General features: G+C 47.5%; 1 long non-coding RNA gene across 2 annotated transcripts in view; it reads left to right on the top strand.

Annotated features, from left to right (window-relative positions):
- The first annotated feature begins 1,227 nt into the window (after positions 1–1,227).
- LOC115099542 overlaps positions 1,228–22,874 on the top strand; it is a 57,717-nt gene continuing 36,070 nt past the window's right edge. Inside the window, exon 1 of one of the 2 annotated variants that reach the window (XR_003858827.1) lies at positions 1,228–1,301. This is a non-coding gene — a long non-coding RNA (uncharacterized LOC115099542). Of the gene's footprint in view, positions 1,302–18,854; positions 18,964–22,874 lie in introns of those variants that run through there. The other variant, XR_003858826.1, reaches the window with a different exon arrangement.

Genomic DNA, 22,874 nt, shown 5'->3' with positions numbered 1-22,874 from the left:
GGCAGAAGAAGTCAGATGTGCTCAAATTTGCTCGTTTGTTCTCATTTGAAATTTAGTTGCATACAGCAACATGCATACTGCCAAATCCAGCAACTTATGCAATTTCCAGGGCTCTCCAAATGTCACGATGCAGCATGACATGAAAGCATGGGCGGTACCCACGGGAATACAGAAATTCCTCCGGGAAACGCCTCTTTTAGCCCAGCTAAACGTACCCGCACTATGGAAGCAGTTATTGTACCTGTCCTCCCGACAAGCTCTGCATAGAGAGCGCATCTTTTCCAGTCCTTTGCTGTAACGTCTCCCTTTGATGAAACCCATCCTTAGGGGGGGAGCCATCACCCCTGTGGAAAGTCCATTTGCTGGTACGGAAAGAGTGAGGAGGATGGGTTTCCCCACTGATGGCAGAAGGGTTTGAATCTCTGAACTGCTGAGCTTAAAACTTATGTGCTCCTGGTAGGCCCCCAAGCCACCTGATGAAGCCACCCAAAAACAAGCCACAGAAGCAAGCAATAAGGGTTAATACCTGTTATTCTCTTTTACCGATCTGTTACATTTCTTGCCTACTGTATTATATACGCACTCGTTTTTCTTCTAATGGGAGCGTGGGAGCAGGTCCATCCTAGCAGAGCGCGCGCTGGGTTGATCAGTTTGCGTCTTGTTAAATCAGCGACCCACTAAAGGTCTGTGCCGACTGCAAGGTTCAGTTTTAAATACATTAACTCCATTCAAACTCTTTATTACCCCCATTCCCATCACTTGGGGGGGGGGGGGGGAACCTCAGTGTCGTGGAGTAGTGACAACGAGCCTTTGTGTCAAGGGGGAGACATCTCGTCGAGCACAGGCAGAAAGGAGGGATAGATGTAATCGAGGCACTTAAACAGTGCCAAGGAATAAATGCACAGGAACAGGGCCTCCTTTAACAGGAAGGAGGGAAAGGGGAGGTATGATTTGTGGGGGCAGCTGGTTGATTTACAGTCCTCTGGCCTTAACTCGTAGTTTCTCCCATCCAAACATCTTCTCCCGGGGAATGGGAATCAAAGGAGAAATCCCAGGGAAACGATGTTACCATTTTGCACCTTTCCCGTGGGACGGCGCATATATAACGGTGGCTGCCGTCACACGCACGTGCATTAACCGCCGTGTGCGCATGGCGGTCGGTACGCACGTTTCTCATAATTGTGCGCGCGCTGCAGGGGCAGGGTAAAGCGGGAGCGCCGTGGCAGCAGAGGATGTGGACCTTTTGCGGTCGGGGGCTTGAGCTGTGATGATCCAGAACACCCGCTATCGATGAGGGGAAGGTACGGGGCATTGTTGGGGGACAAGTGCGGGCTAACATGGAACAGTACAGCTCGCCACTTCACAGCCTTTGTGCTGTCAGCGGCTGCAGTGTGCAAGGGAGCCACCTTCTGTGCCCATGGCACAGGAGGAAGCAAGGGGTGGGGAGTGAGGGTACATGTTTGGAAACCATTTTACCCCACCATGGTTTGATGGTTCCTTCCACTAGTTAGGGAATATTTCTAAACATTAACCTACCAGTTTACGCTGTACAGCGGAGGAATGGGTGTACAGCAGCTGTGATGCAAAGCGTTGCCTCATCTATCTACCATGCATTGGCCAATGCAAGCCATGGGCCCAGGTTTGGTTTTGTGTTGCACGAAAATGTGCTGATCCCGCAAACAATCTTCTTTTTTTTTTTCTGCGGCTTGGTGAAAAGAGAAAGAGAGAGAGGGGGCTGTGCTAATTTACAACTGCCTGATGTGATGAGGAAAACCAACCCTCGGAAATGTGTTTATCAATTAAATGTATGAATCGCCTCACTCCAAGCACTGCAGGACGCTCGAAGAAAGTTGGTTTTTCTAGGGTTTAATCTATTCACATTTTATTTATTTATTTATTTAGAATTTTTATATACCGACATTCTTGATACAAATATCAAATCAGATCGGTTTCCATTATAACAGAACAGTCGCGGTTAAGGCGTTACATTAAACAAGGTGTCAGAACAATAGAACGTAAATATTAAATAGTCGTAAATGAATCGAATGAATTTTGCAGATTTGCAGCCTGCAAGCTGCCTTGCACAAAGCCAGCTTACACAGTATTACTCATATTAAAATGATTATCCTGTTTATTGTCTGAGTTTTAAAAAAAAACCCCAAAAACAGATTCCATCTGCACTACGTCTTCCAGGCTTTGTGGCAGCCAGAACAAAAAGCATATGGGAATCTCCCATACTGAGTCTGTCACAGAGACAAAGCCATTCAACACTAAAGCAATGTTCCCATGACGTATGCTGCGATCACCTCAGCTACAGAGGCTCAGGGGGACAGTAAAGCAGAGGTGAAACGTACCTGTCTCGCAGGTAAAGATGAAATATGCAATCCAAGGTGAGAATGCGTAGTCCAGGGCTGGTCCAGTGATGTACTGTACACCACCAAGCCAAAGAGCTGCAGGTTTGATCCCTGGAGTCAGCTGGAGCTGGGGATGCTGTGGTGGTGGTGGTGGAGGGGGAGGGGGAGTTAGGATTGCGCCCACAATGACCAGACTGGGTGCATCGGGAAAGGGCATGATAATAGGGGGACAAACGTTGGATGTAGCCGTGAGTGAAGGCTTCTGTGACGGAATCCCAGTTCTGGTTCTGCTAGAGCTGGAGGCTTAAAGGAGTAAGAGGAAACTGCCAGGTCAAAAAAAAAAAATAGAGAATTCATAGCCCTGCCTAGTTTGGACCGGTTGGTAAAGTAAAATTTTCATCTGGATTACATTCAGAGGACCAGGCAATATTTCTGACGTTAGATGACTCTTTACAATTTTAAGTGTTGTGCAGATAGTCTGGAAAAACTTTGCATGGACCGACAATGCCTACCAGGCATTAGTTTAGTTTAGTTTAATTGTTATTTGTTTAACCACTTTCCTAAAATAAAATCAAAGCGGTGAACAATAAAAAAAAACAAACCATACATAATTAAAATAATCAAAAACAATACAACATCAACCTAATAAACGAAGGTTGACCGACGTGCCGCAAATGCGCAGTAGAGAGCAGCTCTACCGCGCATGCGAGCACGTCGGTCACAGTGTGCCTCTTAAAAATAAAAATGGTGCTGTAGGAGCGGCGGCAGCGGCGGCCCGAAGACCCGGAGCGGCGGCCCAAAGACCCGGAGCGGCGGCGGCACCGGCCCGAAGACCCGGAGCGACAGGAGCGGCGGCCCGAAGACCCGGAGCGGCGGGAGCGGCAGCGGCGGCCCGAAGACCCATGCAGGAGCGGCGGCCTGAAGACCCGTGCAGGAGCGGCGGCGGCACCGGCCCGAAGACCCGGAGCGGTGGCGGCATGCGCGCAAGGGTGGGACAGACGGACGGAAGGAAGTCTGTCCCTCCCTCGCGCGCATGCCGCCGCCGCTCCGGGTCTTCGGGCCGGTGCCACCGCTCCCGCCGCTCCGGGTCTTCGGGCCGCCGCTCCCGCCGCTCCGGGTCTTCGGGCCACCGCTCCGGGTCTTCGGGGGAGATCGACTGAGGGGGGGAGGGAGGAGTGACTGAGGGGACGGGAGAGAGGAGTGACTGAGGGGAGGAGGGAGGAGTGACTCAGGGGAGGGGGGAGTGACTGGGGGGAGGGAGGAGTGACAGGAGGGAGGGAGGAGGGAGGAGTGACTCAGGGGAGGGGGGAGAGAGGAGTGACTGACTGGAGGGGGAGGGAGGAGTGACTGAGGGAGGGAGGAGGGAGAGGAGTGACTGAGGGGAGAGGGGAGAGAGTGGGGGAGGTGGGAGGGAGAATGAGGGGGAAGGAAATGATCCAAAAAAAAATGTTAATGTAGCCCGTTTTAACGGGCTTAACGGCTTGTACAGTAATAAACTAAATATATCACAGTACAGCAATACCATTTAAAATATCAATTAACAAAGAAAACAGAAAAGTCCTTGACTGTTAACTAAAACCTCTCCCTTAAATCTTAAGGGAGTAGAGTAAGTTTCAAAGACAGTCAAATGCTTTTCGGAAAAGCCATATCTTTCTATTTTTCCTGAATTTCTGACAGTTGGACTTATGGTGCAACTTAAAGAGGTGAATTATTCCATAACAGAGGAGCCGATTAGCAAAACAAGTCTGCCTGGTTGTTTCTAATTGAATGTCTGTTGGAGATGGGACTCTCCAAAGATCCACCTGACGAGAGTGAAGGACCCTAGCTGGTTTGTAATCACAGATGAGATCTGCTAAATAATTTGTCTGCCTTCTATAAAATACTGTGAAAGCCAAGCATAAGACATTAAACATGACTCTACTTTGTATCAGTGGCCGAATGAAGTTTTATCAACAACGGAGTCAAGAGACTGAACCAAAGATCAGTTTGGCCACTGCAGTACGTACAAACCGCAAACGCCTCACCACTGGCAGCGGATAATTGAGGTGGCTCATGACAAGAGCACTCAGAAGCGGCTGTAAATCATGTTAATCTATAATCTTTAATCTATATATATTTATTTATTTTAGCTAAAAAGTTTATATACCGCATAATCAGTTTAACATACAATAAAAGCAGTTCACAATATCTTCGTACATAATAAAATTCCAAGAAACTAAGGGCTGGATTTACTAATGCCGCAAGGCATAGTGAATCCCATGGTAACGGGGGGTGGCGGTCCTGTGATAGCCGGCAGCGATCGCACCTCCGTGGCGCGATCGCTGCCGGCATCACGCCAAATAACTACACCATAAAAGATGTAGTTATTCGGTACGAAACTGACAGCGATAAACAAGCGTACCTTTCGCCATTGACGAAGTCTTCGCAGCGTCAGCCCCGGTGCTGCCCCGACTCCTCCTCTTCCGGGGTTGACGCCGCTCCCAACTCCACCCCCATCTTGGTATCGTACTCAATAAGGGTCTTTTCGTGTGCGAAACGTCCCTTATCGCGTGCGATCCGCTTAGTAAATGACCCCCTTAACCTACACACAGCATAGCCTGCCACCTGCTCGCTCTCCAGTACAACGTATTAATATCACCGCACCTCTGCCCAACTGCATAACCCCCACCAGTCCATACCCCACGTGCTCTCTTAATAGGGAAAAAGATGGGCCCTTAACCATTTTTCTGAATCTAAGATAGCTAACTTCATTCCAAACAGCAAATACACGTTGACCTTTTCCCAGATTAAATCTATGGCCGTACACAAACTCACGTTGAGCTCCCCGGGAAGCCCCATGAGCACGGTTAGGCTCATGTCGTGCCAACGTTGCAGATAAATATTTTGGCCCATCGGTGCAAATGCAGCAAAAATTAAGGAAGAGCAATTTAAATGTAGCCCTTTGTGCTACAGAAAACCATTGCAAAGAGACCCTCTCTCTCTCTCTCTCTCGCCTGGTCTTCCCGCTACGCCATTCCGCATCAGTGGCAGTCTCCTTACCAGATAACAGAATGACCAGCGTGCCAGAGATACGAAAGAGAAAGATTCAAAGCAGTTTTAACTTCCAAGGTTGAAACCACTTCCTTAGGAAAAATCTGCACTCCTGCCATTTGCAGGACAGGGGTTAAAGATGTCTTCTTTCTGGAGATGCAGAGCACTTCTGATTTACCAGGGTTCACTTTTAATTTATGTATCTGTAACCATGAAGCAATAGAGTCCAACATTTCATCAACTGATTAGGCATATTGGGATCTAAATAAGCAAGGACTTGGATGTCATCTCTCTATATTTTTTTTTAATTATTTATTTATTTGAAAATCTCATATTCTACATCTTCCTGATAACAAGGTGCACTCATAAAACATCATAACTTACATAATACATCGATAAAACATAACTAAAACATTTTGGAGGTCGATTTTAAAAAGACTGCGCATGCGTTCATGTGCGCACGGTTCCCGGCGTGTACACGTGGACGCGCTGTTTTTATAACACGCGCACGTTATAAAATCCAATGTCCGCGCGCATGTGCAGGCAGACCGTGACTTGCGCGTGAGGGGGGGGGAATTTTCCCTCGTTCCCTCCCAGTCCGCTCCAATTCAGCAACTTCCCTACCCCCCTGCCTAACTTTCCTTCCCTTTCCCCTTTCCACCCTGACCCCTAACCCCTACCTACCTACTCCCAATTTTTTTCTTTCACTCTTACTGCTCCAGAGGAGCAGAAGTAGTTTCTGTGCGCCGACAGCCAGCCGGCGCACGCTGCCCCGGGACAGTGACCATTGACCACTGCCCCGGCCGGCCTCTGTCCCTCCCCACCCAGGCCATGCCCGTCCCGTCCCTTTTTCAGAGCCCGGCACTTGTGTGTGTGTGTGTGTGCATCGGTGGTTACGCACATAGCTGGACCCTTGAGAAAATGCGCGCGGCACGCACAGGGCCTGGCCACGCTCGTAACTGCTGGTATTTGCCCGTGCGGGCCTTTGAAAATTTGCCCTTTTAACCTCATCCAAATGCCTGTTGAAAAACAGTCTTTTCAAGCCTTTGTTAACCAATTTTATATCCTGCTGCTCACAGAGCTCTACTGGCAACGTATTCCGCTCTACAACAACCACAGAGGAAGTAACTTACTTGTGCTCTAGTGTGGGCCCTTTTGTATTTGTTGGGATTGCCAGCAAGTGGGTGCCTTCTGATTTTAAGGACCATTTCGGGATATACCAAACGACGAAACTTCCTAAAACGCATGGAGGAGAATTTCTCAACCATTTGAATAATACATTCAACAACCTAAATCTAATTCTCCACTTAACTAGAAGCCAGGGAAGGATCCCGCAAGACTCGAGCAGTGGCATGCTGAACCAATTGTAGCACGCGTGTTAGCAGCCCTGCACAGAGCTAGGCAAGGGTATTAGGAGCCCTAGGCGAACCTTCTGACTTGTGCATGCCCCCCCCCCCCCCCCCCGGTCTCAGCCCCAACTCCTGCCTCATTCACACCCGCCAAGTGCATGCTTCTCTAGGTCACTGTCAGGCTGGGCGCCCCTCGCGGCCCACCAAATCTCTACTCCTCTTTGCTGCGAGCAGGATAGGCTCCGCTCGCGGCCCCACATGGACTGCTCTTCAGCACCCCCCTAATGGTCGACGCCATAGATGACCGCCTAGTTCACCCAATACGATGTGCAGACCCTGGCCCTACATACAAGCCACCACAATAGTCTAAGTGGCTCAACACTAGAGCCTGTATCAGTGAATGAAAAAGATCATGAGATAATATAAACCTCAGTGATCTATTTTCAACTTGTAAAAAGCCACCTTGGAAATGTGGAAAATTTGATGTGTCATAGTCAAATGAGAGTCCAAAAAGACTCCCAGACTTTTCACTTCAGCCCAAGTCGGAGCAGACAACCCATCTGCCAATTGCACTTCAACAAAATCCTTTCTTTCAAATCCATTTCCCACCCAAAGAATCTTTATTTTCTTAATATTTAAAACCAGATGATGATTTGTAAGCCAGGCCCTTACTTCCCTAATTATAGCTTGCAGCTCCATCTCTAGGACCTCCCCATTATAACCACCAGGTAAAATAAACCACATCTCATCCACATACATAAAGAACTTCACATTTAAAGACTGCAGCAGTGAGGCCAGCAGGGAGAATTATACATTAAAATGTTCTGAAGAAAGTGCCGACCCCTCTGAATGTGATGCCATTTAGAGTGTAAGCCACCTACCTGAACCCTTGTCCATTTACTAAGGTAGGATCTGAGCCAGTTCAACACTGAACCTCTCAACCCATATATAGAGAGATACCCACTTAATGTCTCATGATGTATCATATCAAACGCGGCGGATAGCTCTATCTGCATAAGAATACCTTCATGCACTTGATCCAAACTACTCAATAGAGTCTCCATCAGGCTCAGAAGTAAATATTCAGTGTTATGGATTCTTATGAAACCCAAACTGGTTTGGGTTGAGTAGTTGATTCTCACTCAGAAGATTCTCCAACTGCTCTAGGACGATCTTCTCTAAACATTTTCACTACTGTTGGCAAGTTTGAAACAGGCCGATAATTTGCCAAATCAGTAAAGGGAAGTTTATTATCCATTTTAATAGGTTTTATTGGAATTTCATCATCTTTCAGTGATTTATTAATCATGATCTCTATCACTTCAAAGGATACATCCTTCAGATTTTTTACAATCGTAAACAGGCAGGGATCTAGAACTGAAAAAGTGGATTAGAGAGTAGATACCTTTGCACTAACTTCTTTTAATGTAGTCAAATCAAATTCAGCCCATACATTATTAGAGAGATAATCACAATCCCATTTTATTCCATCGAGTGCAGGGACTTACTGCTGGTGCAGATTCTCAAATTTATCATCAAAATAATTAGCCAGCAGCTCCATAGGCTGGCATATCATTATCAGTAACCAATAGACCTGCCACTAGCTTTTTAACAATGGAAAACAGCTCCAAAGCCTGTTCTAGATGTAGCGCATAATATATTCTTTCATATAACAATCAAGATAGTCAATTAGGGTCTTTTTTATAAGCCACTAATGAATTGTCCTTCACTTTCCTCCAAAGTCGCTCAAATATTCTTACTTCCCTCTTGGCCTCCACAATGCTAATTTTGTACCACATTTCTTTTTCATTCTACCCCAAACCTCATATTGTGGGGCAAGTTGATCAATAAGCCTGCAATAAGGAGCTATACCATTTGTCAGCCATTGCATTAAGCGATAAATTATCCCGTGTACCCAAATCAAGGTGTGCTAACCAGGACTCCTTGAATCGCTCATTATCTAGCCATGGATGCCTAAGTCTCTTCTCCCTCAACACAACCTAATTTGGACCTTTCATCTTCACCCCTAAGGTGAAGCAAATCATATAGTGATCTGACTAAACAACTTCGTGACAGGTTATATTTATTAAATGGCCAACACTTGATTCTCTGCATAGCAGGAGATCCAATGTGTGGCCTGCTCTCTGAGTTTTACCAGATCTCAGCAGGACTAGCGCCACTGCCTACAGCAGTGCAGCAAAATCTTGCATTCCCAAAATGCAGATTAAAATCACCTGCTATTGTTAAGCTATTAAACCTTAATGCTAAGGTACTCACAAATTTATTAAGCTGATGTAAATCAGCTACTTTTTAGCCGGGGGGGGGAAATACAACGTGCAGTGCTTCCATTGTCGAACCTTAACCAAAAGAGCCTCTACCAGTAGGCCTGAGCAACCCTACTCAAGACGAAGGCCTTCCTAATAAGTACAATTTCTCCCCCTTTCCTTCCCCCACATGATTGCTGGAAATACACAAAACCCGGGGGACATGCATTGTTAATAAGAACCCTATCATGTTCCTGGTGCCAGGTCTTGGCTACACAATGGGCTGATATATAATCATTAATGATCTCAATGGAGTGGGCATTCACATACCCTACATGAAGACGCTATCTACTAACCTTTCCCAATGGGTCAGTACTGAAGCCATCAACCCAAATCTCTCTTGATCACGCATCCTATAGGCTCTTTTTCCAAGACTAGCATAGTCCCATCACCACTGGTATCATGATATTTAATAAAGCAAAAAAAGACTAACCCATGAACATTAAGGCCAAATTAACTCTTACTTAACCTGATAGCATGATATTATCATAGTCCAGGGGCTCACCAAGGGGCAGGTTCTTTGGTGGATGCCCGCCTTGCAGGCTCCCTCTTATGCATTGACCGGGGCGGCGGCGCCCGGTGATGTCACAGTCACGTGACACTCGTTCCTCTCCCCGCACGAACGCTGGGAAATGAAGCAGCTGGGACAGGGAACAGGTAAAGTGCAATAGTGCCTCCAGATGACTCCCTGGCAGCAGGTTAATTGAACCCAAGACCTTGAATTAAAACCACAGGTGGGGGGGGGTCAGTAAATACAGACTGAATAAAATAGGTGCTAAACCCCCCCCCCCCCCGTAGGCTAATTCCTGTGGAGAAGATACATCAGATAGGATCTTTTTTCTAGAAGAAAAGTAAACACCTTGCATACTCTCCTTTTCTTAGTCTACGTAGTAATAGTTTATGACTGTGTTGAATGCAGAGCTCATATCCAAAAAGATAAGGAGTGCTTCGTTACCTCTGTCTGCATATCTTCTGATCTCATTCAGCAAAGTTTCTAAGGCGGATTCTGAGGTACAGCCATGACGAAAACCCGATTGCCTTGGGTGAAACGCCGGGGTTTGGTCACGGAAATCTGACAGCTGATCGTAAACCATGACTTTTCCCAAGACTTTTGCCAGATTTATTATTGCATGTATTTCTTATTGCGTAACATTTGAAAATGACATTCTAGGGAGCCGGACAGTTTTGTGCTGGAGGTCTGGAAGGACCTGGGATCTCTGGTGACTCAAGAAGGCTGGGGCAACGTGGCTAGCCTACAGCAGTGCCCACTCCGCCGGTAGTACACACACACACACACACAGACACCTGTTTGTTGCAGGACGCATGGAGTTTCAGAAGAGACCACCAGCTCTCTGGGGCCACCATCTGTGGTTATGGTCTGGAACGGAGGCACAGGTAAGAAAGGAACACTAGAGGTCTCGACCTCAGCCCCCCATCCTCCCTCGTTCCCCGCCCCCTCTACACACACACACACACACACACACACTATAGCTTCCATAATGGATGTTTTCAGTGGGCCGCATTGTACGATGGAACCATCACAGGGGAGCGCTGTTTTGGAAGACAATCCCATGAAATCGAGGGTCCCTCTCTACCTCGCCTTCCGCTCCTGTACTTCATTTATTTTCTCCCTCCCTTCCCCCCCACCCCCCTCATCGCTCCATCAGCCTGATCCAAAACCCGGCTTGGCTTGCCGAGTTGTCCCATTCCATTGGTTTGGCCTCACCCGTCTCAGTTTCCCTGTTGGAATTCTACTTGTGCCACAGGTGACTGAGTTCACAGATGGAAATCCCAGACGGATGCCCGCGGCTGCTTCCATTGAAAGGGGACTCCCAAGAGCTGCTCTTGTGATGTGCAGAGGAGCCACATACGTTTCATACGGCATTCGTATTTGTCAGGGCCAGATACGTTGTATCCGTTCAAAGGGGCCCCCCTCGATCCATTGATACGTGCCATTCTCATTCGTTTCCCTTTTAATTTAATTAACTACAACCCCCACCCTCCTGACCCCCACACCCCCAAGACTTGCCAAATGTCCCTGGTGGTCCAGCGGGGGTCCAAGAGCGACCTCCTGCATCCGGGCCATCGGCTGCCAGTATTCAAAATGGCACCGATAGCCTTTGCCCTCACTATGTCACGGCCCCTGTGACATAGTGAGGGCAAAGGCTATCGGCGCCATTTTGAATACTGGCAACCGACGGCCCGAGTGCAGGAGGTCGCTCCCGGACCCCCGCTTGACTTTTGGCAAGTCTTGGGGGGGGTGTTGTAATCTGGAAGTGAATCCTTGGGCCAACCGACGATGGAGGACGGTCGGGAGGCAGACACACGCTGCTGGAGCTGAATCTTCACCTGGAAACCCGTGACCCCCCCAGAGGAGCTGTTGGGATCTGGATCGCTAGGACTTAGGCGGCTTTGCCCTGGAAGTCCGCGGTCCCCCCAGGGAGAAGCCTGTAGGGACCTGGACCGCTGGGACTTAGGAGATAAGGCGCTGTGGAAGAAGACCAGGAGCGGAGTAGAAGCTGGACGGGTCACTAGAGGCAGCGAAGACAGACGGACCGAGGTCTGGGCAGGCAGCAGAATACGGAGCGATGAGACAAGTCGGAGTCAGTTCGGGTAAGCAGGCAGGCAGGTAGACTGGCAGGCAGTGGCAGGCAGGCAGGTAGACTGGCAGGCAGGCTGGCAGGCAGGCAGGTAGACTGGCAGGCAGGCAGATTGAGCAGGAACAGCAACTTTCTAGGTGACCGCGTTGCAAGGCAAGGGAACCTAGCAGACGCCGGGTTTACATCCCCCCAGCATCTGAGGTCACAGAAGGGGTCTGACGTCACAGAAGGAGGCGTGTCCGGCTGACGTCACAACAGGGGGGGGTGACAGGAGGGTGGGGGGGTTGTTTAAAATTGCCATTTCGACTGCCGAATGATTCGGTCGCGATTCGTTGCATTCATGGGAAATCGCGATACGTTTCACAACGCAATGAATACAATGAATCCAGCCATATACATTGTGAATTCACGATACGTTGCAAACGAATGCACACCCCTAGCTGCTCGTCGTACCTGCGGCTGCTCAGGGATCAGCACCATGCAGTAACCCTTCCACTGTAACGGGGAATGTGTGCCTGGTGTGCAGCCTGACGCCTGCTTCTGACAAGCGCTCGTGTGTGTACTATTACCCCCTTAATAAAGGTTCAGCCCCTTTCCCCTCCTCCTCCTCTGCACTCTGCCTTACATAATAACATAATAGTTCATTTAATTGCACGCCTTTCCACTAAGTGCTGAAAGTGTGGAATAATAATTCCTAAAATACAGCTTTAATATCATTAGTAATCAAAAGATAATCAAACCATTACTATAAATAACAATAAATTAACGTTTAATGCTACATAATTAAATAGGAGCTAACCATCATGAAAAGAAGTAAAACAAGAAGGGGAAACGAACAACAGTGACAGTTTTAAAGAAGCTTCATCTCTCTGTACTATTAGTAGTACAGATAAGAATTTGCACATAGCACCGAGAATGGACACAGTGCTGTACACTAAAATTCAGTTCCCAAACAGCACACAGCCTTGGTCTGAGCTATGAGAGATTAAGTTGCTTCCAGACGTTTGCACAGTGGGTGCTGATCTCCATAAGAACATAAGAAATTGCCATGCTGGGTCAGACCAAGGGTCCATCAAGCCCAGCATCCTGTTTCCAACAGTGGCCAATCCAGGCCATAAGAACCTGGCAAGTACCCAAACACTAAGAAGATCCCATGCTACTGATGCAATTAATAGCAGTAGCTATTCCCTAAGTAAACTTGATTAATAGCCATTAATGGACTTCTCCTCCAAGAACTTATCCAAACCTTTTTTGAACCCAGCTAAACTAACTGCACTAACCACAATCTTTGGCAACAAATTCCAGAGCTTTATTGTGCGTTGAGTGAAAAAGAATTTTCTCCAATTAATCTTAAATGTGCTACTTGCTAACTTCATGGAATGCCAGAGCGAGAGATTTGCTTCTCTTTGTGCAGATTTGGGATGCCCGAATAGAGAGTCAGAGGACCAAGCCTGAGTGGCATTGTTTATCATTTAAGTACAGAGCCCGAGACATGCCAGGTGAAACTCCCAGGGCTGAGAAGCAAAATGTCTGTCTAATCTGATCATTCCATAACAAAATTACAAGTGTAAATGTAGTCAAATAAGCAGTAGCTTTACATTGTGAAAGATCAGCAGGGCAATGTATTTAACGAGGCACTTTCAAAGATCAAGACAAGCTCAAATAAATCAGCATTTACCAAACTGAATCGAGATATTCTGACTCTAAGAGAAAAAAAAAACCCCAGCCAATCTTAGTAAAGGGATCTAATGAAGTTAATTCTATATTAGCAAAAAAACAAAACAAAACAGGGACAGTGGCTAAGTGTCTTAATTGATATCCAATTAACATTTTCCAGCTGCCTAGTTAAACAGACAGCGGTTAATTGCAGAGGACAGTTGTTGAGTATTGCTTACAGCCGTAACATATTGATCTCTCTTAGAAGGGATGATGTGTGCGCAGCCCGCAGCTCGAGCAGCTTTCATGTGGCAGCCCGTCCCGGATCCAAAGAGGCACCAACACCTCCAAGGATCGGAGGCTGCAAAGATTTGTCTTCCAAATATTTCTCTCTTTTAATTATTCAGCTGTATGCATGCCTTCGTCATTTATAAGTTCAAGGCCTGCAGCCCGAGCATTTTTGTAGACTGCCAAACAGATCGATACTCTAAGGCCGTGGTAGAAACAGTGCGGCAGTGTCAGGCACACCCTTGTTCCCCGCACGCACACAGGTCGATACTGTAACGTGCGTTTGAAGATTTCCCGTCTTTAACGTGCTGGAAGCGCACAATTCAGACGCGTAAGGCGATCCAGCGATACAGTCTCCAGTTTCACGCGTCCTTAGCGCTTCTTAAAACAGACGCATAACCCTTTCCGCACGCAGCATGTATATGATATGTAAATGAACGAAAAAGCTGTATAATGAAGGAATTAGCTATTCCCCTCCGATACTGTGACGCGCGCTCAGATTATCTCCTTTGTAACCCGCTATTTTGCCGCGTCCTTAACCTGTTAGTTTACCGCCTACCCTCTACTTGGTGTTAGTGTGGTGTTCGAAAATTAAAACGGGAATAAAGTGTAAAAAATGGGGGTAAAACCGTAAAGTGTAAAAAACATTGCAGCGTAAGTTGTTTATATATATGTATAAATACCTGTCACTTTCTGAATCCCCCAGGCGTGCGGTCATCGAGGCGGCGGCGGGAGCCGGCGGGCGGATGGGTGCCCATTCATCCAGGCGGCGGCGGGAGCCGGCGAGCGGGTGGGCGCATAAATTCACTGCCGGCAGGGCACGTTACAGTATCGACCTGAAAGACAGCTTCCAGGCCAAGAAAACTGAAAAGCTAAAACGCTTATTTCAAAAGCAAATAAGGTGGATCGGTAACCTCTTTGCAACCCATCTTTATATATTTATTTTTTTTTGTAATTTTGACCTGGCTGTGTCCTTCTTGCTCCTTTGGGTTTTCAGCTCAGAATCAGAGGTTTTTTCCCCCCTTTTTATAAATCTTCGCTCTAACCCAACCATTACAGTAACATTCTTTAGTCAGGAGCCAGAGACCGGCGGCTCTCAACCTTTTTCCCGTCGTGACACACCTGACAGACCACGCTCACACTGCTCATTACAATTCACAGCAGAAATGAAAAATAAAGGTCCAGTATTGTTTTTATTAAGAATGACACAAGGGAAAGATAAGTACTCTGTCTGAACAGAAATTGCATAAATAGTAAACATCCCATACCAAAATACCAATTTTCAGCACTCAAACAGTAACCACCTTAACTAAGAAAAGGCAACACTGAAAATATTACACCAGGCCTTAAGACACCAATACACCTCCTATTAGGAAAACGGACCAAGCCAGGCTGCTACAGAGCCCTACACAGAAAATACACGCCAGCAGAATCCCTCACCTCAGTCACCTAACAAAGAATAAAGAGACCATAAAGCATAACTAGAAACATGCAGATAAAAACTGAACTGGAAACCGCAACAAGCCAGAGAGACTGTATGCAGTGCAACAAAGGAAAAAGAGAAACACCCCAGTCCTCACAAAAAATCAAGAAATGTAAAATCAATAGCAGTAAAGCCATACTAACAAAAAGAGCAGCTGATGAATGGAATATCCAATAATTAGAAACTCAAATAAAAATTTCTAGATACCAATAAAATATTTCAAAATAGCAGACACAAAGACCCAATAATGAAAAATAATAAGGGTACAAAAATGTTTTGCTCTGCATACCTGGGAAGGTTTGATATCCAGGTGCCCTGAGATTTTGAATTCGCAGGAGGAGGTATGGTTTGTTTGCAACTTTATCCTCTCTCTCAGTCACACACAGCAGCTCTCTCACTTACACATACAGGTTCTCAATCACGCACATATTCACATGTCTTTTCTCTCTCACTTATATAGGCTCTTAATCACACATTTACATACATGCTGTCTGTCTTTTCACATTTATACACACACAGGCTCTCAATCACACACTTGCATACATGCTCTCTCTTTCTCTCACACACAGGCTCTCAATCACATGCTCTGTCACCTACACTGGCTCTCAATCACACACAGACACACATGCTGTCTCTCTTACTTATATACACAGGTTCTTAATCATACATATGATCTCTCTCACGTACACATACAGGTTCTCAGACACACAAAGGCTCAGCTCTCTATCTCACACACATACTCTGTTTCACACAAACCGGCTTTCAATCACACATACATACAGGCTCTCAGTCAGTCACCTACATACATGCTTTCTCACAGACACACACACACGCACACACACAGGATCTCAAACACATATGCTTGCTCGCTCACTCACTCACTCCCCCCACAGAACTAGCAACAGCACCAGCTTCCTCCCAGCGCTTGTGGCAGCAGCAGCCTCCTCCACTTCCAGCCCTCGTGGCCTTGAGAAAGGTGTACCATCTGCCACGGGGGCTGACACTGATCCTCTTTTGCTCTGCACCGCTCTTCTGCAGGCCGATGCTGCAGGCACTACCATGGTCTCTTCTTCTCGCGCAGGCACGGCTGCTGCATACCACTTCCTCTTCCGGGCCGCGGGGGGGGGGGGGGAAGGAAGACGAGACCATGCTCCTGCAGCTGACTCCAGCTCTCCTGCTGCTTTCTGCCCGGGCTACCAGCATTTTAAGCCCAGGCGGAGCAGTAGGGGACGGGGAACTGTGGCAACACACCAGTTGAGAAGCGCTGCCTTAGACCACTCAAGCATCTTAAAGGGGAATTTTAATACCCGTGCATGGGCGTCCATGTGTGTGCCGATTTTATAACATGCGCACGTCAACAGAAACATCACCATTCCTCAGAAAACATTAAACAATAAAATAAAGAAATATAAAGCATTAATCATAATAGCAAATGCATACTAACAAAAAGAATATTTAAAAACTGATGAATATATCATTCATTAATTAAAAAGGCATATCAACATTTTAAAAAATTTCGCAAACACCAATAAAATATTTTTAAACAGCAGATACCTTAAAAACCACCCAATAATTAAAATAAGGATTTAAAAAAAATCACCTGCTGTCCTTACCTGCCAACTGTTCATTTCAGTCATCCTGAGATGTGGGGTGCACACAAACTTTCACGTCTCTCTCTCATATACATGCACTAATACACATGTTCATTCTCACACACACACACTCATATGTTTACTCACAAGGGCACACTCATACATGCTCACTGACTCACACATATTCTGACTCAAAGGTTTATACGCGCTCTCTCACTCACACACACATGCTCCCTTACTCAGGCTCACCTGCAGGCTCCCTCATAAAGGTGCTCACTGACTCTAACACTCTCTCATACAGGTTCACTGACTCACACATTCTCACTCATACACGCTCCGTCCTCTCACGTTCACACATATGCTCCCTTATAGACTCACATGTTCTCTCTCTTGCTCACACACATGCTCCCTTACACAGGCTCACTGACTCACTCACGTGCTCCATCCTGCACAGGTTCACTGACACATAGGCTCTCTTTCTCACACACATACATGCTCCCTTGCTGACTCTTACACATGCTCACTGACACACACAGGCTCACTGACTCCCCCCTCTTCCAAAATGTAAAAATATTTTTATTTATTGCATTGGTAGTCGGGAGTATCCAGGCCCCAGAAGAATAGGGTCTAGGTAAGCTGCCTATTGCTGCTCCCTGAGGTAGAGTCCCAGGCTTGGTGTGGGGAAGGGAAGGGGGGAGAGTGCTGCAGCTGAAAGCAGGGTAGGGGACCGAGCAGGCTGAAATGCAGCAAAGGGAGGTCTATTTCCTGTGAGCATGGCAATGGTTGGGGACAGGAGGGGGTGCCTCAAGAAAGCAGCGGGAGGAGACCCATGGAGCCACTGCTTCCACTGCCGCAACTGCTACAAAGCTAGAATGGGCAGAGAGCCTTGGAGGAGAGCTGAGAAGTGCTGCTAAGGGGCCGGTTGTTTCTCATAGTGGCTCCCGCAGACAAGGGGTCACTGCCAGACAATACAAGCCAAGTGATTGGACTGCTAGAGCAATCCACCTCTGAGGAGTGTACAGAAAGGCATGATAAGGTGGCACGGCTCATCCATCACTGTACAGAAAGCACTGGATCATGACCCTAAGAGAACGGCACAAAATGAAGCAGTTAGGTTCACCCGAGACCTGTTCCAACTGCTAAAGAGCTTGATGCAGGAAAACCAGACACTGTGGTAAAGAAGAAAAGCATAAGAACAACATTGTTATCAAAAGTGTCAGTGCCAAGTGACTATTCCATGGACCATATGGAGAGAGAGAGAATCCTCAAATGATGAAATCGGAGAGCAAGAAACTGTGGCAGAAAGATACAGAAATAGTCCCAGTAGCCTGACTAAAAAGAACTTGCAGGCGTATGCTGCCTCTACATATTTGCACATTATGAACTCCAGAAGGAGGCTCTCTTAGGCACAATGCATGTATTAAGAAGGGCTTTAGCGGTAAATATGAGAGCCTGAGATCACAATTATCAGTGAGTTTCATTCGTGTCAAGGTATGAGCAACCCATTTGGAGATACCGTGACTTGCATCCAATTATTGATACCACAAGTACTGAGTGAAAGCGGTTCACAAGGTATTCCCTGAGCTGGACACAGTGGCAAGGTCATCCTGGTGTTAGCAAGTGGACTAAAAAATAAATCAAACTGCAGACTAAACGACTTGTCCATCAACAACAGCATGGTTATTTGAAGCTAAAATCTTGAACCATTATTGTTATAGGAGTCAGATTCTGCTATGACAAAATCTTTTTAATAAAGAAAAAAAAATGAATTGCGCGCGCGCGCATGTGTTTTGTGGCACCGTAAACCGGCATTAATGTGTGCTAGCTACTGCTTCCTACAGCCCTGAAAAAAAAAAAGAAAGGAACGCGAAATGATGCTATCTGAAACCTTATCTGAGATGATTCCACTGGAGATGAGTCCTTTTGCTTGGGGGGGGGGGGGGGGGCTCCTCCTGCTGCACGTACGCCTAGTGGGGGAGAGAACCCCCTTTTAGCCCCCGCACCCCTGGCAGGAGAGGAGTCCTGCAGCCTTGGCAGGCGGGGGGGGGGGGGGGGGGGGCAGCGTTCCTTCAGCAGTCCTGCAGGCTCAGCGCCTCTCTCTCTCCCCGTAAGGGGGCGCTCCGGCTCTTCCTCAGACCCAGCTGCAGCGCGGCGCGCGCCTGCCGCGCCCCGGGGGAGAGCGCACGTGCCCGCAGAGGTCCTTTAAGGTAAAGCGCCGGGGGCCGGCGATGGCTTTGCTCGGCGTTCTGCATTAGTCTGGCCTTGTTTGTGCGCGCTGCTCATTAAGGTAAGAGAACAGAGGCTCGGGTTTTGTTCTCTCTCGGTTTTTGTTTTTTTTTAGAAAGCTATTTATCAAGATTTGGCATTTTTTTTTTGTTACAAATCGGAGAAACACGCACGAGCAGGCACAGTTACTCCTTTGAGTGAAGCTCCCAACATGTACACACAAGATAAATGATCTGTATTCCCCTTGCCTGCCGGGCTTAATTAAGAGAATAAACTGTTTATTAAATTCTTCTAGCTCTTGCACCAGCAGTCTCCTATTTCTTTTGTGTTTCACAGCAGTGAACATTAGTTTAGCGGCGCACCTGTAATTTATATCCTGTCGGTAGATTCCCAACAAAATCAAGTTTAGTCAGCTCGGGGAAAGAGGAAAGTGTTTTAAAAGGCAGCCGAGAGTGGCGAGTAAAGGAGTTAAAACTCGGCAAAGGCAGCTCCACTAAATCCAAAACGCAGTAATTTGGAGGTTGGGGGGAGGGGACCTGCAGATCCGACTTTCTCAGGGTTGTAAATAACGCGCAAAAAGCGAACAAGTTCTACAGCACTGAAAGGGGGGTAATCTCAGGGGTGACATCAGGAAATATTTCTGCACGGAAAGGAAGGGCCTCCTATGGGGGGGGGGGGGGGGGGGGTAGAGGCAAAACCAAGAACACTACAGCCTGGAGGAGTAGCCCAGTGGCTAAAACAGTGACCTTTGAACCAGGGAGACCAGCGTTTAAATGCCCCTGCTGCTCCTTGTGACCTTGGGCAAGTCACTTTACCCTCCATTGCTTCAGGTACAGACTTGCAGGGTCATTCATCAAAGTGCAGTAGAGCCCTGATACCCACCATAGGGGCCGCTGCAATATTGAAAGCAGGCGCTGACTTTTCAGCGCCTGCTTTCTTAATGTGCGCATGGATTCATGGCTTTCCTTGAAGGCTCAGGTGATGGGGTTTGCATTTTCCCGGGTGAGATTCTAGACGTTTTCCGTATGGAAGGGCACTGCCACAGGGCCTGCAGAGAAGTACGGAATTCCTTTGCAGCACAGGATAGAAAGACACCCAACCCCCAGGACCACGTCTTCTGCAGTCTCTTTATGGTCCATGCTGTACGTGTCCTACTCGGGTCAGCCGGTCCCCCCTCCTCGGCATACGCCAGCCGTGGGCCTTTTGCTGTCCCTTTTTTTTTTTTCTATGTCTTTTTTATTAAGTTGAAATGCATACATAGTTTAATGTGCGTGTTGTATAAACAGTAACAGTAGCATAACAAACTATTTTAGAGAGGCATTGAATTACAGAAAAGAGTCATTAAAGAGCAGAGCCCTAACCCAAGCTTCCCGACCGCCGTATTCCTGTGAATGCGAGCGGTGGGGCGCGTGACTTTGAGCAGAGTGCGAAGGTCTCTCTCTCCGGTTCTGAGCGGAAACCTTTCCTGCAAAGGGGCTTCTCGGCTTTACGTTCACGTTCCCCGCTGGATCCCGGGAGCACAGGTTCCCGTTCAGCAGCTCTTTCGTGGCTTACGCGTCCTGCAAAAGACTTTCATTCCACGGCAGGCGTTTGTAAAGCTTGACAACAGGCGCTTGGTTTATTTGTATTCATTTAAAGCAGGGAAGATAACGTAAGCTGTCAAAAAAAGGTTTTATTTTCCCAGCAATGGAATATCACTAGGGCTACGCACAGTCATTTTATTCTTTTTTGCTTTGGTTTTACTTTTGTTTCTTGTTTGTTTCCTTTCTTTTCTTTTATTTAAAATAAAAAAAAAACAAACATGAAGCAAACAAAAGAAGATTTTAAAAACAAAGAAAACAATGTAAATATAGAAACACAGAAATGTCCGCAGAAAAGGACCAAAAGATCCATCCAGTCTGCCCAGCAACCTTGTGGTAGTATCTGCTGTTCCGTTTAAGTTTCCCCCATGCTTATCAGTTTCTCAGACCATAAAAGTCAGGGCCCTCATTGGTTCCTGTTTGAATCCAATTTCCCATTATGCCTTGCTGTTGAAGCAGAGAGCAATGTTGGAGTTGCCTCAAAGTATCAGGCTTATTGGTTAAGGGTAATAACCCCCACATCAGCAAGTTAGCCCCAAACTTATTTGTTTCTGCAGATCATAAAAGTTGGGGCCTCCGTTGGTTGCTGTTCAAATCCAATTCCCCTTTCCCCCCTGACATTGAATCACAGAGCCATGATGGAGTTGCATCAAGAATATAAAGGCTTATTGAGTAGTAACTGCTGCACCAGCAAGTTACCCCCATCCACTCGTCTTCATTTCCATCCTCTAACCTTTTGAGATCCACAGTGTTTATCCCATGCACCTTTGAAATCTTTCACAGTTTTCACCTTCACCACCTCCGCCGGAAGAGCATTCCTGGCATCCACCACCCTCTCCATGAAGAAATATTTCCTGACGTTGGTTCTGAGTCGTTCTCCCTGGAGTTTCATTCTAGGACCCCTAGTTCTACTGATTTCTTTCCAATTGTAAAGGTTTGTCGATTGTGCATCATTAAAACCTTTCAGGTATCTGGAGTCTGTATCATATCCCCCCTGCACCTCCTCTCTTCCAGGGAATACATATTCATGTCCTTCAGCCCAGTGGCGTAGCCACGGGTGGGCCTGGGTGGGCAGGTGCCCACCCAACTTAGACCCAGGCCCACCCAACTGGCACCGGAACTGCAAGGCTGTCGCGGGATCCCATCCCCGCGACAGCGAACAAGAGAACCCACGCCTTGCGCGCCATCACGGCACACATGGGGAAGCGCTGCTGCGGCCGTATGGCCAACCGGTCTTCCTGTTCGGGGGGGGGGAGCGGAAGCGCCGCGCGCAGCTTCCGCTTTCTCCCTCCAATGCAGGAAGATCAGCTGCCTCTCCTGCTGCCACCCGTTCTCCTGCTATCTTCGGACCAAACGGCCCACCGAATTTCCTGTTTGGGGGAGCGGAAGCGCCGCGCACAGCTTCCGCTTTCTCCCCCAAAGCAGGAAGATCAGCTGCCTCTCCTGCTGCCACCGGCCTCCTGCTATCTTCGGGCGTCGGGCCGTACTGCCCGCCGATCTTCCTGCTTGGGGGGGAGGGAGGAAGCGGACGTTGTGCGCTGCGCTTCCGCTCCCCCCCCCCCCCCCGACAGGAAGTTCGGACGCCCGAAGATAGCAGGAGTCCGGTGGCAGCAGGAGAGGCAGCTGATCTTCCTGCTCTGGGGGAGAAAGCGGAAGCTGTGCACGTGCTTGAATGTGTATGTGTGGATGAGAATGGGAGTGTGTGTGGGTGAAAACTGGAGCCTGGGTGTGTATGTGGGTGAGAATGGAAGCTTGAATATGTGGGTGAATGGGAGCTCGAATGTGTGTATGTGTGGTTGAGAATGGGAGCCTGGGTTTGTGGGTGGGTGAGAATGGGAGCTTGAATGTGTGTATATATGGGTGAGAATGAGAGCCTGGGTTTGTGTGGGTGGGTGAGAATGGAAGCTTGAATATGTGGATAAGAATGGGTGCTTGAATGTGTGTATGTGTGGGTGAGAATAGTACCTTAAATGTGTATATGTATGGATGAGAATGGGAGCTTGAATATGTGTGGGTGAGACTGGGAGCATGGGTTTGTGGGTGAGAATGGGTGCCTGGATGTGCGTCTGTGTGTGCATAAGAATATAAGCCTGGGGAGGGGTGAGAAAGTGAGAACTTGAATGTGAGCTTGTGGGGGGGGGGGGGGGAGAGCATATGAGAGTGAGAGCTTGAGTGTGTGAGAGGGAGTCTGTGAGAGAAAGCGTGTATGTGTGTGTGTGTGTGTGTGGAAGGGAAGAAGACAGTAATAGAAGAAAGACACTGAAAAGGAATTAGGAAATGAGCTATAAGGGAAAAAATGGGAAAAAGAGACCAGGACCAACTGATTAGAAAAATACAAAGATCAGACAACAAAGGTAAAAATATATATCTATATTTTGAGATGTTAGCAATT

This window comes from Rhinatrema bivittatum, chromosome 9, assembly GCF_901001135.1.
Source record: "Rhinatrema bivittatum chromosome 9, aRhiBiv1.1, whole genome shotgun sequence".
NCBI classification, from domain to species: Eukaryota; Metazoa; Chordata; class Amphibia; order Gymnophiona; family Rhinatrematidae; genus Rhinatrema; species Rhinatrema bivittatum.
This window is presented reverse-complemented; position numbering and strand designations above follow the sequence as displayed.